This window comes from Thermobia domestica, chromosome 3 (genome assembly GCF_964235325.1).
Source record: "Thermobia domestica chromosome 3, izTheDome1.hap1.1, whole genome shotgun sequence".
In the NCBI taxonomy this organism is placed as follows: Eukaryota; Metazoa; Arthropoda; class Insecta; order Zygentoma; family Lepismatidae; genus Thermobia; species Thermobia domestica.
This window is the reverse complement of record NC_137456.1, coordinates 216,060,942-216,075,302: the sequence shown is the minus strand read 5'-3', so window position 1 is coordinate 216,075,302 and position 14,361 is coordinate 216,060,942. Positions and strand designations below refer to the sequence as shown.

General features: G+C 35.7%; 1 long non-coding RNA gene across 1 annotated transcript in view; it reads left to right on the top strand.

The window, feature by feature from the left end:
- Positions 1–6,133: 6,133 nt before the first annotated feature.
- LOC145681580 (uncharacterized) overlaps positions 6,134–14,361 on the top strand; it is a 121,185-nt gene continuing 112,957 nt past the window's right edge. The window contains exon 1 of the long non-coding RNA XR_014130823.1: positions 6,134–6,990. This is a non-coding gene — a long non-coding RNA (uncharacterized LOC145681580). The remainder of the gene's footprint in view (positions 6,991–14,361) is intronic.

Below are 14,361 nucleotides of genomic sequence, written 5' to 3'. Positions count from 1 at the left end.
ATTTCTACTCAGTGTAATAAAATATATTTTTTTTTTAGTCACGAATAATAAATAAATATTTTTGTCAGGAAACCGTAAAGAAATTAAGTGAAATTTCAAAGAAAATCAATCTTGTGTAGATAGGTTCCGTATACCAGGTCTTAAATTTAAATATAAAGGTAACCAAGAAAAGTTTTGTTGCTTTTTCACCCACCACCTTCGAAATCGATATGTCACCTAACCTGGAAGATCAAAAATAGTCCCCATCAGCATCGACGACCTTCTGAAAACGTTCTGGAAGGCCATGCAATCCATCGCGGTAGAACTTGGTGGGCCGTGAAACGAAGAAAGTATCAGGTGCATTTTGGACTTTTACTAGGGATTTGAACTGGCGTCCTCTAAGGTGATTGTCCAACAAAAGGAACAGATGATAATCGGACGGTGCAATACCCGGGGAATATAGTGGTTGCAATATTGTTTCCCATCCAAGGCGGAAAATGGTGTCCTGAGTCATCCTAGCCACGTGAAACTTGTCCCGTAAACGAGGACCCATTTGCAATTCAGAAGTGATGGCTCCAGAGTTTTTTGAGTTTTTGTTGAGCACAGTTCAACTGCTGACACTACACAGTTGCATTGATACTCTGACCAGCTGGTAGCAGTTCCCGATGCACGATGCGCCAAACACACAGAAGGACCTTCTTCTGGTACAGTGCTGGTTTCGGCTGTTTTAAAATCGGTTCATGGAATGCTAACCAATGATGACGGCTCCGTGGAGCTTCGTATAGGACATACTTTTTATCACATGTCAACGCCCTGTCCAGAAATGGCTCCAAAACAGTAAATAAACACAGGCGACTGTCGCGTTGCCTTCTGGCCCGGAGTCAAAATATGAGAGACCCATCGACCCAACTTGTACCGGTAGTGCTTCACAAGTTGATGGATTTGCTGCCGAATGGTTTCTCCACACACTGAATTGTAGTCCCAGTTCCTCTTTGTACATGTGTTGGTCTTCTGGCACGTGGTGTTTTCGGGTGTTTCGTCATCGTCCTTAAACTTGTTAAACCATCGCTGCAATGTCCGCGTCATCACGACACTCTCACCAAAGGCCTGGCATATCTTCTGTCCCGCTACAGCGGCGTTTGGCCTCCATTTGAACCCGTTCAGCATACATGCTCTTATGACGCTCTGTGGATGTCCCATGTTCCCTCTTGTCCTTACGCAAGTTCACGGTGTGTCTGAATTGCCACAACCAGGTAGTATGTTGGATATACCCAAACCAACAACTGACGTTCGCCTTATCTCCACTCGCATTCAGCTCACGGTGTGAGGTCCAATTGAACACAGACCTCCCCGAAAAGGGACAGAACTTTCTTGGTTACCTTTATAGTTATGCACAAAGTATAGCTTTTGGTCCCGGGCAATAGCTCTTGATTAAGCATAATAAAAACTATCTTGAATATAATTTATGGATAATAATAATAATAATAATAAGAAGAAGAAGAAGAAGAAGAAGAAGCCAAAATACTGTTTTTATTCTTCCAGAAGGAAACCAAAATTTTCCTTTCTTTCAGGTCTCCAAAACACTAGCAGCAACACATTTCTTTTTTTCTTTTTTTTTTTTGCTTTGTACATTGTAGCTGGCCCCCCCTCAAAAACGACGGGCCCCCCCTACACAAACCTGCTGGCTACACCCCTGGTAAAACTAAACACAGCGAAGACAAATGTCGTAGTAATTCCTCGTTTTTTAAGAGGAAGAGAAAGATTTCTCGATAATTATTGTAAGATATGTTTAATCCTATTTATTGTTCTCAGTTAAGTTCTAGTGTAACAGCATTAATGAAATAAAAGATCATATACTTAGATATATCAGATGCATAATATTGAGTTCCATCAGTGCCTACGGAAAAAAAGGATGATTCAACTTAACGATTTTCGAGCGCTTCAAAAACCTGTCGTAATGATGTGGACCTATTTTAAAAGCAAAAGTTTGGAGTAGTACAAGAGTCTGACTCCATAAAGCTGTTTCCATTTATATGCATACGAGTTTGCATTACGTTCGGCCAGAAAAACAATACATTAATCGATTAAATCAATACGTTTGGAACAAAGAGACTTCGTTTTCTTCGACATGTATTCACGGAAGGTACAGTATATCTGTTAGAGTTGCCTACGAGATGAGAGTTGAGACTTTCGTCTCGAGACGATGCCGTAAAAGTGATGCCTCGTCTCGTCTGGTGGGTAACCCTCATCTCTGTACATTATTGAAAATTATACGCAGTTCCTTCCAAGTTTTTGGGTTGTCTGGGACTCGATCAGTGATGTAAAGGTAGATTTTTGGTGAGTATACACTGGACTATAAAAATATTAGGTGAGTATACGCTCCATTACATCTCTTTTCAGCAGCGAACCATGTTAAGACATGAACCTACAGCTTAATATTGGAATCAAAGTATAGTCTATATATTACCGGAATTGAGCAAATCGCTGAAAGGCGAGAGCACAGGCTTCTAAATTATCTACTAAGAGGAAGCTCCAAGATAATATATTACCAACGACATGGATGTTATTATTATTTTTTTTTATTTGCTGACGATTCTATTGTGATTATTTTATCTATTAAAATGCTACAATAGCAGTTAGCAACGCCTAAGCTCCAACCGATAACTTTGGCTTTCAAATCTTTCATTTACGGTTATATGTGATTTCACATTTAACACAAACAAACATTTTAAGTGTGTATACTTTAAATAAGTTATTTAAATAGATCTTTTTCATAAAGTTAATGATTTAAAAATATTGTTCAAAGCTTTTGTATTTTAATAAGCCTTCTCCAAAATCAATGCAAATGAATCGTGCTGCCATCTTTGGAGTTCTTTTGGACTATATGTTTGTGGCCAATCCTTTCGAAAATGAGATCTCGGAAACTACAGGCTCTAGAAAGATGACGTTTTCACTGGTCGATTGCAAATTTTGCGTAGATTGTCCAGTTCTAATTGAATATTTATAAACATGGTCATTATTTCTTTATTACATTTTTACGTGTATACTGGAAGTGTTGAAATAAAAAACCCAAAGCACCATATCCTACGCATTATACATTCCAACACCACATAGTTGTATATTGGGGTTGTATATGTCTCAGGCGTTTGTTTAATGGCCAAATAATAGTGAAAAAGGAAGGATAATCATTTCTCCAGTCTAAGATGAATTTTTATTTTTGGAGTGTTTTAGCCAATGAACACTATATACAATTGACATTATAATTAATTCTGTCTGTAATGTATTTGCTTACTACATACTGCACGCAAGAAGAAAGAATACACTTGTGATACATGAATTAGAAACTTCAACCGGAAGTAGGCTCAGATCTTACAAACGGTCCGAGGTATTGAAAAAATAATCGAAAAAATATCCCCTTTATAGTATCATTGGCCGATTTTTATCACGACGTCTTTAACTTTTGTAAAGGGACATGTACAGATGTTGTGAGGAATGAGAAGGAGATTTATGCTCATATGCGAATGATGCACTGTGTAGAGAGCGCAGGTTCAGCTAGTCTGTATATTAAAATGCTAGGTTTATATGTTTGTCTCCAATTCTTTCGTCAATGAGATCTCGAAAACCTCTCAAGTGCTAGAAACATGCCGTTTTCACTGCTCAATTCCAAATTTTGTATAGGTTGTCCAGTTCTAATTCGATATTAAAAAAAAAAAAAACATGCCTGTTATTTATTTATTACATTTTTAGGGATACACTGGAAGTGCTGATTTTTTTTAAAAAAATGATGAATCATATTCTATGAGTTATACATTCCAACAACACATAATTGTATACAGGAGTAGTATATCTCTCAGGCGTTTGTTTCATGGCCAAATTATAATGAAAAACGAAGGATAACTTCTCCAGTCTAAGATGAATCTTTATTGTTTGTAGTATTTTGCCCAATGAACACCATATATCACTGATGACATAATTAATTGTGTGTGTAGTGTATCTGTTTACTACATACTGCATACAAGAACAAAGAAAACACTGATTCTACGTGAATTAGAAACTCCAACTGGAAGTAGGCTCAAATCTTGCAAACAGTGCGAGATCATCGAAAAAAAATCTCCCCTTCATGGTACCCTTTACCGATTTTTATCAAGACGTCTTTCACTTGTGTCTGTAAAGGAATATGTACAGATGTGAGGAATGACGAGGGGATTCATGTGCATATGTGAATGATGCGCTGTGTAGAGAGCGCAGGTTCAGCTAGCAAATAGTATAAAATGATAATCTACTGTAATCTAGTCAATTAAAACAAACGCAAAGAGTGTAAAATAATCATAACAACGATAATAAAAATCGTTGAAGATTGATTACAGCTTACGAATTCGAATTTAAATTGTTTTCAATATATCTTATTTTTGCCATCTATGAGTATATTTCTATATATTAAAATACAAGGTTTATATGTTTGTGGCCAGTCCTTTCGACAATGAAATCCCGAAAACCGCAAGTGCTAGAAACTTGCTGTTTTCACTGGTGGATTCCGAATTTTGTGTCGATTTGCCAGTTCTCATTCAAATTTTCAAAAATAAGTATTTTTCTATTCCACATTTTAGGTATCATTTTGACCCTATTAGTTTAATCTTGACACTAGGATGTTAAGCACAAAGTCAACCCAACATTATTAAAATACTTCATTTATGTGTTTGTCTATAACAATTCACTCCTTTTGAGAGTCTTCCTGTCCTTTACTTGTGTCCATAAAGGGTCTTACACAGATATAGTGGGAAATAGAAAGGAGATTCACGCTCATATTAGAACTGTGCGCTGTGTAAATAGCTCAGGTTCAGCTAGTATTCATTTTTAAAAATCTGTGCCAGCATCTCTAAGGAAATCAGGGCGTACCAGTAGGCTTGTGCCATTAATACCTTTGGAGTAGTGTGTAGTCAACATTTCGGCTTAATGCTGGCTTTCTAGACTCTAGTTCACTACTTCTTTCAAGTAGCTCCCCAATTGACCTCAGAACACCAAGTAGGCAGTATATATGTATTAATAGGTTTAGAAAATACTAGTTGATTCAAATTCCAATTAGTTTAATGTAATCAAGAGTACTGAAGGAAAACGCAGTTAGTGAATTTAAAAGCACACTTCTAAACTCATTATTCCAAGCATTAACTTTATTTATAATCTAGGGACAAATTGTTTAGCTTTGAGTCCGTTGGTGGATACTTTGTATAAAATTAAGAACGTACTCTGGAGGTGGTATTGGAGGTAAGAATTTTCCCGAAAACCTAAGTTTATACTCGATTACGGATTGCAAATGACATTTTAAGTTATCTCTGAATGTCTCTAAAATGGTCTTGTCTCTTTTAGACAAATTTCTGTCCTCCTTATCAGCTACTATTGCAAGTGTGTCACGAGACACTCCTTGTTTAGTATTAAGTGTATACTTTTCATGTTGTGCTTTGTGTTGGCATTTCAACTATACCGTTACAACTGAATTACTTTTTTTTTTTTTTTTAATAGGGGTACAGCAATTGGTATACGTATATGTTTCAGTTTCGTTCGATAGGTTTATCTGCCAATCATTATTGGTTCTGGGATTGTGTTTCTGCAGATTATTCTGTACACTTATAATTATAACACAGTGTTAATGGAAATGATTACTTCTCGTATTTCCGGATGGAATTTAGGTGGAAATACTGCATTTTTCGTGTTATCCAGTCTCATAAGCGTCTCAGATAACGTTTATACATGCGTTAAACGATCATTTGGCGCTTTATGTTCCATGGAGAAATTCTAATCATTATGGACAATTGTTCAGAAATTACACTAGCCAAAAGTGAAAATGTAACTGGAATGAAATAAATGTTTGTTAACTATCAACCACGCTGATAACGAAAACGACAATGAAAAACTCGAATTAGCTCTCGTTTCCAAGTTAAAGGGTGGGGGTGGGGCATTTAGTTATAAGTATTATATTTTATTAGCATTTATTGTCAATCCTTTCCCATTAAGCTTCGAAAGCTCGCTGATGGTAGACAGAGTGATTAAGTTTCCTACAGGCAACAATAGCTGTGTGTATTTTGTCGCTATTTTTAGCCCGGGCTCATAGCAACTAGGGAGAGGGGAAGAGAAAGAAGGGAGGAGCGGAGCATGTTACATTTAAGCGTAGTTTCGGTCTGTCACAAATTGTGTTCTGTTCGTGTTCTGGAAAAAGGTGTTTCTGAAGTGTAGTTAGTGCGTATGGTCACTAATTCCTGTGATTCATTGTGCCTCGCAAATGCATAAACAGTGCTGACAAATTTTGCCACAGTTGCGGACAGGCTACATCCACAAAGGATACCAATAACGCCATATATTAGAAAGGCGTACAGACCGTACTTTGGCTGTAAAATCGGGGACCACGACAAGCCCTAGGTTCCTCACGTATGTTGCAATTTTGTGTCTCTAGTCTTCATTCGTAGTTGTATCGTAAAAGACCTTCCATGGGCTTTGCTATACCCATGATCTGGCGAGAACCATTAAACCATGTGGATGATTGTTACTTTTGTATGACAACTCCATTAACACATAGTATTTCCAAGAAGGAAAAGTCTTCCTTGACATATCCTAACGTGCCATCGGTCATGTGACCAGTGCCTCACGCAGACGGACTCCTGTTCCTGTCCCATCTGCTTTGTTCAAGTGTCAGCAGGAAATAAGAGGAAAAAACTAAGGAACTTGTGGCAAATCTTCTGTACTGCTACGGTAGATTCGGGTGCAACATGCCCTCAAAGTTACAATTCTTAGATTCCCACTTGGACTTCTTTCCTGACAACTATGGTGCTGTAGGCGACGAGCACGAGGAATGCTTCCACCAGCAAATTTCGGACATGGAAATGAGATACCAGGGAAAGTGGAGTGCATCAATGTTAGCCTATTACTGCTGGATACTAATCAGGGAATTGCCAGCAGAAAACTACAAACGCCAGGCAAGGCGGTTGCACCTTCAGTGACCTTTCTCCGAAGGATAACAAGGTAAATACATGCATAAGCTTATATAGGCAATAACGTAAAGTTATCGTAACTTCAAAACGAGAGCTAAGATTGCATTTTCATTAACAATTTCGTTATCAGCACACCCGAATATATAAAGATTAGCTGTTTTCATGGCAGTTACAGAAAAAAAGTGAAATTTTGTTGGCTAGTGTTATTGACAAAAGTAATACATTTTATCGAAGGAATGTTGAACCACAAATGTGTGCAAGTTTAGATAATATTCTGTATGAATAATAAATAAAAAAAAAAAATTACAATGTTCCAGTTGAATGTTTCTCCTTATGTGCCCAATCATTATAACACTTAAAGCTAATGCCATCTTTCGATTCATATTACGTATACATTGCATAATTTAACAAAATATAAAGTTTTAAAGAATTAAATATAATGTTCTGTCTCGTTAACGATAGTGTCTTGTTAACATCATAATGAAAGACTTATTAGCGTTATTTTAGTCAGCTTGATAAGATCTATTCAAGGACAATGTCTCATATTTGGACATTTTTTCATTATCTCTATATGACATAAAAATAATCTTGACCCGATTTTTTTGTAAATTTAGTCCAGTTTTAGGGGTGACTTTTAAAAATTAGTATAATTTAATCTTATTGAATTTGGGTTCCTCCCGAAATAAATTCCTGCGTACATATCTTGTACTGACTAACTTATCAACGCAACACCTAAGCTAAAATATAGAATTTTGAATGTTTGACACTGAATAGATTTTGTGACATAAGGTACCACAATTAAAAGATCTTTGGAAATTCGACGTACAAAGAAAACAGCAATTATTATAATTAGATTACCATATCTCGGAACCCCTTAGGGTTAACAGTGATGTCAACCTGACAAAGTTTATTTTTTTTCAAATGGCTCTACGTCGGGTTGTTGCCAATTTCACTATTTACATGTAAAAGGAAAACTTACAATACCACATTTCGCATGCAATATTACAAACTAAGTATGTTATAGTATCAGAAACATAAAAAAAAAAAAAAAAAAAAAAAATGTTCGATGGTTTTAACCACTAAAAACGCAAGGGACACGGGCAGGGTAATGCACATCCAAAGTGCCTTAATGCCAAATACTTTGTTCATTTCGAACAAGTAGAAAGAAAAGTACAAGGATTGAAAAGTTGACTTTTTCAAAGGACTTTATTTCGAAAAAAATGTATAGATAAGTATCACATCGAATTACGTAGATGATTACCAGAATACATAAAGATCATAATACTGTTTACAGCAATTTAATATCTCAAAACATTGTAGAGAGAGAAAAATGGTAAAATTTGATATATTGCGTAAAATAGCGTATTTGTGGAAACTTTTTAAAACATTTTTTTAATCTATTTTGTTTCTATAACATTACAAAAATACTTTGTGATAGGTTTATTTACAATAAGTTCTAGGAATTAAATAATTATAATCAACGTTCCAAACTTCAAGAGTTTTTACCATACCTCCAGAACAATTTGAGATGTCTAATTGCTGTAAACAGCATGGTGATCTTCACATCTTTTAAAAACCATCCATGAAATTGGATGAGGTACTTATCTAAACAGCTTTTCGAAATAAAAGCTTTTGAAAAAAATAAATTTCAGTCCCTTGCAATTTTGTTTGTATTCCTTCAAAATCCAATCGTGATCACAGTATTAGACATTAAAATGATTTGGATGTAAACTGCCCCGTCTGTCTCGATTCCTAAAGAGATAATCAAAATTTAGATATTTGTGGTACTGTAGCGTCCTTAGTTTTTCTAACACTGAATAACAAATGTAAAGTTTTGGATTTTCGTTTAACATATACATTTGAAATATGCAAAAACCTGACGTGGTTCCATTAAAAAAAAAAAAAAAAAAAAACTGTTACGTTGGCAACACAGTTAACCTTGTGATATCACAGAGTATGCCAAACAATGTCAACTTGCTGATAGCATAGTGTAAAATTTCAGTGTTTTTGTCCATTAATTTAAAAGGTATAAGGACATCGATATTAGTGATCCACCTTATATAAACTAAGCAGGAGCTCAGGAATATTTTTAAAAGATTCAAACATCTACTTTCTTTCTTAAAACTTTCTGTTCTCACCCGCAGATTGTAAACTTTGACACATATAGTACATAGAGAGAGCTTTAAAAAAGAATATAGCATACAACTATTTTGGTGAAATCTTTGAAGGGTTACATATAAAGCGTCAGGGAAGTAAGTTTTTTTTTTTAAACATGAGTACAGTTTTTTTTTTAATTTAAGAAATTATACAAATAATAACGTTGTAATATCGAGATCACAAATGAAACGTACCGCATGTCAGCAGAATACATTTTCAATATCACTGCACTAATGGGGAGGGTGGTCTGGTCGGTTCACCCCTTTGACAATGCCACTGGTCAGAGATAATGAAGTTTGATTTGGACTTTTCATTTAAAATGTTTAAACTCGTGTTCGTGTTTTTTGATATTTGAACTAAACTGGAAGAAAAAAAGTGAAGTGGTTTACTACATACGAGATGTTCGAATTTGTCAGACGAATTCTATATCAAAGACGAAAAAGGAGGAACGCAAAATATTGCTCCGCAGTAACACGTGAAAGTATTTGCTAGTACTCTAATAGTACTATATAGAAATTATGATACTTGTGTAATTTAGCTGCTTGGGCAAAAATCTCTTGGTTGCCACACGTACATTTATTCCTTTATACACATGTGGCAACATGGATAAAGAGCTTCTTTCTTTCTTTCTTTCTTTCTTTCTTTCTTTCTTTTGAAACAGATATTTAGAAAAATGTGAAGCACGATGTTCAAACATGAAGAAGAGACGACTGTGTGTACAGAAATATTTGATGTGGAAGCATGAGAGAGAGGTTGATTCAGTGCACGTGGAAAGAAATTCCGTTAATTTACTTGTGAAATTATTTAAGTACAAAATTGGAATGACGGAAATTATGTTAACGTCAGATTATATACTTGCGTAATAGAAATATAATATTACTGGAATATACTGTAAGTGAAAAAAGGCATTGACACATAAAGCATGTTGTAGTAAGCTAAATGTATAAAAGAATTATTAAAGAGTTTAAGTTCAATGTCCAGCAAGTAAATGATTGGTTATGAAATAATTGGGGAATGAAAAAGTAGAAGAACGAAGTGATATTTGAAAACCCATAAACTCAGTGTATATGCATTGTAAGTCAGCATGGAGCATCAAAGATTTGAATTCATAAATCTTAACTCCAGGAAATACGCTTCCATGGAATTACCTCCATGTTCTCCTATTGTTATTTTACTCGTCTTTCTTCTTTTTCTTTTCTTTTTCAGCTTAACATCCCATTGTTACGCCCTTTAGGCTAATGGAGATAGATGATTATGATTCATTTACTTTTTACTATAAACAGTGCTTTAACAAATGTCTTCGTGGCCCCGGTGCAAAAGGATATTTTATTTGTGGACCCTGCAATTAGCGAGTTGTTTTGAAGATGTAACAATTGAAGATTGATCCCCTTATGCCAGAAGGCATAACAATGAACCCCCTTGATTGATTTATATATCCCAATTTGTTCTATGAGACAATCTTTCCACAGGATCCCTTGCTGCAGAACAGGAGCGGATCCAGGATGGACTTCTGGGGGGGGGGGCGGTGAGTTGTAATACTGCTACTTAGAGCTACTTTTAAGAGCTCCAAAATCTGGGATGGGTTATATTTATATATAAAATAAGAAAGTTTCCTCTTCTGGAGGAGGCAATCGCCCCCCGCCCTGGATCCGCCCCTGCTGCAGGAGTCATGAATGGATAGTATCATTAAAACAAGCAAGTCAGCCTAGTAGATCTTTTAATATATAGCACACCCGATGGAAGACTGTTACAAGTCAAAATTACGCATTTGTGGGAACATGACTTTTATAGTTTGCTATTTTATCAAAATCGCTCCCTGGAATACTGGTATTTACGCCATCTAGGAGTTATTTTCTTTAAGTTACGTTTCTGCGAAAATACCGCCAGGTAGAGCTCGCTTCTCTTTCTCTATTCTCTTTTAAGCAATGATAACTCAAAATTTCCATTTTTTGAGTTGTAACACCCTTCTACCGGGTGTGCGATATATGAAATGCACTACATGTAAAGTTTTGTTAATTATCGTAACATTGATGACCGGTTTCACCTTTGTTTCAGTGACTCATTTGCTATTCTATGTTCAAGGGCCCAGCCTAAGCTGGTTATCTACAATATATTGTGTGTTGTACAGTCAGTGACAAAGTTTCTTCTGTTTGGTAAAATTTATTTTAGGAATAACTGTAGTATGGTTGGAACGTACAAAAATTGCATTCTTTTTATTTTACTGAAAACTGTACTCAAATTGTTCTTCCATTCTGAAGTTATTTACGAGACTAATTTCATCAAACAGAAAGAACTTTTGTCGCTGACTGTACAATGCGAACTTCAATCGCTTTAATATTAAATTGATTTTAACTTTTGAACATTACTTTCATTTTAGCTTGCAACAATCGACATAAGTTATAATTACTCCCTTCTCAGTTGCTTGCAATCTGCTATAAATTTCGCGAAGACTGATGCGTAATTAGATTCCTGTTTAGAACAATATTTGAGAAAGAATATCTTATTTGGAGTGTGCTAGTGGTTATGGTAGAAGTTAAGAGGGAGGAAAGGAGAAAATTGTAATTAATGGACAATATTAAAAATGTTTTTGTGATGTCGAAATTAAGAGGTCGCTGAGTGAGTATTGTAGAGCCTCTAAATTTACAGCAAGCAACCCACTAGTCATAGGAGAATATTTTTGATGATGGTGATGATGACTGCTAAAAGCATTAGTGGACCTTGGATACAATACACTAAATCGAAAAGTAGATTATTTACTTTGGTTCAGCGCGCCGTAGTCTTTGACAATATTTATTGAATATTGATAGCAGGAGTGCCTTATTGTGTAAAGCTTAAAAAAAAAAAAAAAAAAAAAAAAAAACACTGCTTCTACTTTGAACGGTGACTAAAATTCAAACAAACACATTAGCTAATTCGCTTTACCAGGCTAAGCCATATGATACGCAAACGAAATGTCCGGAAAGTGAACAGACACACCCTATGAACAAATTATGCAATGTTATTTGGTGTTTGCCTGTGAAATTGACGTAATCCAAACTTGGCTACACAGACTAACTTTCTCTGTTAATATTAGAGGACCACATTAACTCCATATGGGCTACGTGGATAAAAGAGATAATAAATGGTGTCTGCGTAGACATGATACTACATTCTTGCCTTTTGGTTGATAAATCAATTGCAAATTATTGGCGTACTGTTAGAAACAGACAGAAGTATCTTAATAAAAGTTGGGCCTCTTCCAAATCCACACATTTTAGCTCTCTTTCTTTCTCAAAGTTGTCCAAAAATTCACTTTTGACGGAAAATTGACGGATGGAATTCAATGGTAAAATAACTTATTGTCTGACAATTCCGCTTGAGGAAGTCGGAAATATCGGTGGAAGAACTGGAAGAAATTAAGACAGAATAGAAAACATAGAAATGAAAGAAAAAAGACAAGTTTCTTCCACCGATCCTACGATAACCTCTGTTTGAGTGATACCTACAGGTGAAATAGGCCTGTATTTACGAGTGGGCCAGGGACCAAGGCAATACATTAAATGAAATGAAATCTTTAAGTTTTATGCCCGTTAGGCTAAAGGAGACGGTGATGATGAGAAATGAATGAAATGAGTAAAGAAAGTGGGAGGAAACGGGAGAACCCGAGAAAAACACTGTTTGTCAGGTAATATATTACAAAATCGAGATTGAAGTATGGTATGTGGGAAAAAAAAGAAGCTGTCCATGACAGAGAGATTTAAGTGTGATCTATACTGAAAACAATGTTGATACTACAGCGCGACCGAGTTTTCTCATTACGGTATTACTGGTGCTAGAAGGAATTAGGATTATTGTTTTTTGGCTGTAAGCGTAATACGAAAAAGTAACGGAGGGAATGGCACATTTTCTCGACCCGTGGACGTAAAATGCGTAAATATGGACCTGGGGAAAATGTTGATGGTGATCTGATGAGTAACATGAAGCGAAGAAAACACGAAATTCTCTTTGAACAGGGATTAGATATACTTCTTATTCGAGGCCATGAATAGATCATTATAAAATCTTCCTTGCACATTTGTAAAAAGGAAAATAAGAACGTAACACAACTAAAGAGAAACTCTGTGTGAATTCGTAGTTTCTTTAAAAAAAGATTTAAATAATGAAAATGCAAAAGAGCAACATTAAACTTGTAGTTCTGTTCTAATGTAGTACTTACACTGTAGGCTGTAAAATTACAACGAGAAGCTGACAAATGTACAGCTATTCCATTTGAGCTAAATTACAATGAACTGTATAGTCTGTCTTGTTTGAGGATTAACATCTAACATAAGGAAGTCTAATTAAACAGTGGCACTCTGGCTATAACACCATAAACACGCGCGCAAGTGCCAAGGAAACAACATATAACCAGTTAGATGGCTTTATGTACTCCTTTAACTTACCTAGGTAGTTTGAGGAAAAGCCAAGTGCTTTGCATTGATAAGATTATAGTGGATTCCATTACAAAATGAATTGACGGTTTATTCTGAACACAAACAGATTATACCACAAGGAGAACCGATACTTTAAAAATAAACAATAGTTATGATTCTTGATAGCTGTTTATATTAATATGAATTACTTATTCCTCGCTGTAATTTAACAACTATTGAATAGAATAACTTTGTGAGAAATATCACAGTGACAGTGCATACATATGTTTTTTAAAGATAATATATTTTTTAAGTAATCTTCGGTTCTATGTACCACGATTAGACCTTTAGGCTAAAGGAGACTGGTGATTATGAAAGAATTGGTAGAATGAGAACATGGGACGACAAAAGGAACCTGCACAGTATGATCCACTACAAACTCACATGACCTGGGATCGAACCAGGAACCCTTCACACCAGACTAGGGAACCAGGGCTTTACCACTTTAACAAAAATCTTTTTCTAACCGATTTTGTCTCTGACGCTTTACATGGCTATCGGGCTTCAAAGGAATACGACGACAGAAATATCGAGGATAGTCAAAAGCGTCCTTGTTGTCCAGAGGAATTCGAACCTCCGACCCTTTGTGTGCTGTACCACTGAGCCACTGTGTGCATTCAATGCATTCGAGGCACTATTTATCCTGTAATTTGACTGCTCGTTGCATGTCGTAGTAACAGATGGTTGGTCAAATTATCTATTGATAGACGATTATGGATGAAAGATACCATATTCACCAGTTCCTTTCGTACAAGTCTTTTAAGTGTTTCACTGCTTTACAGAATATAATTTTC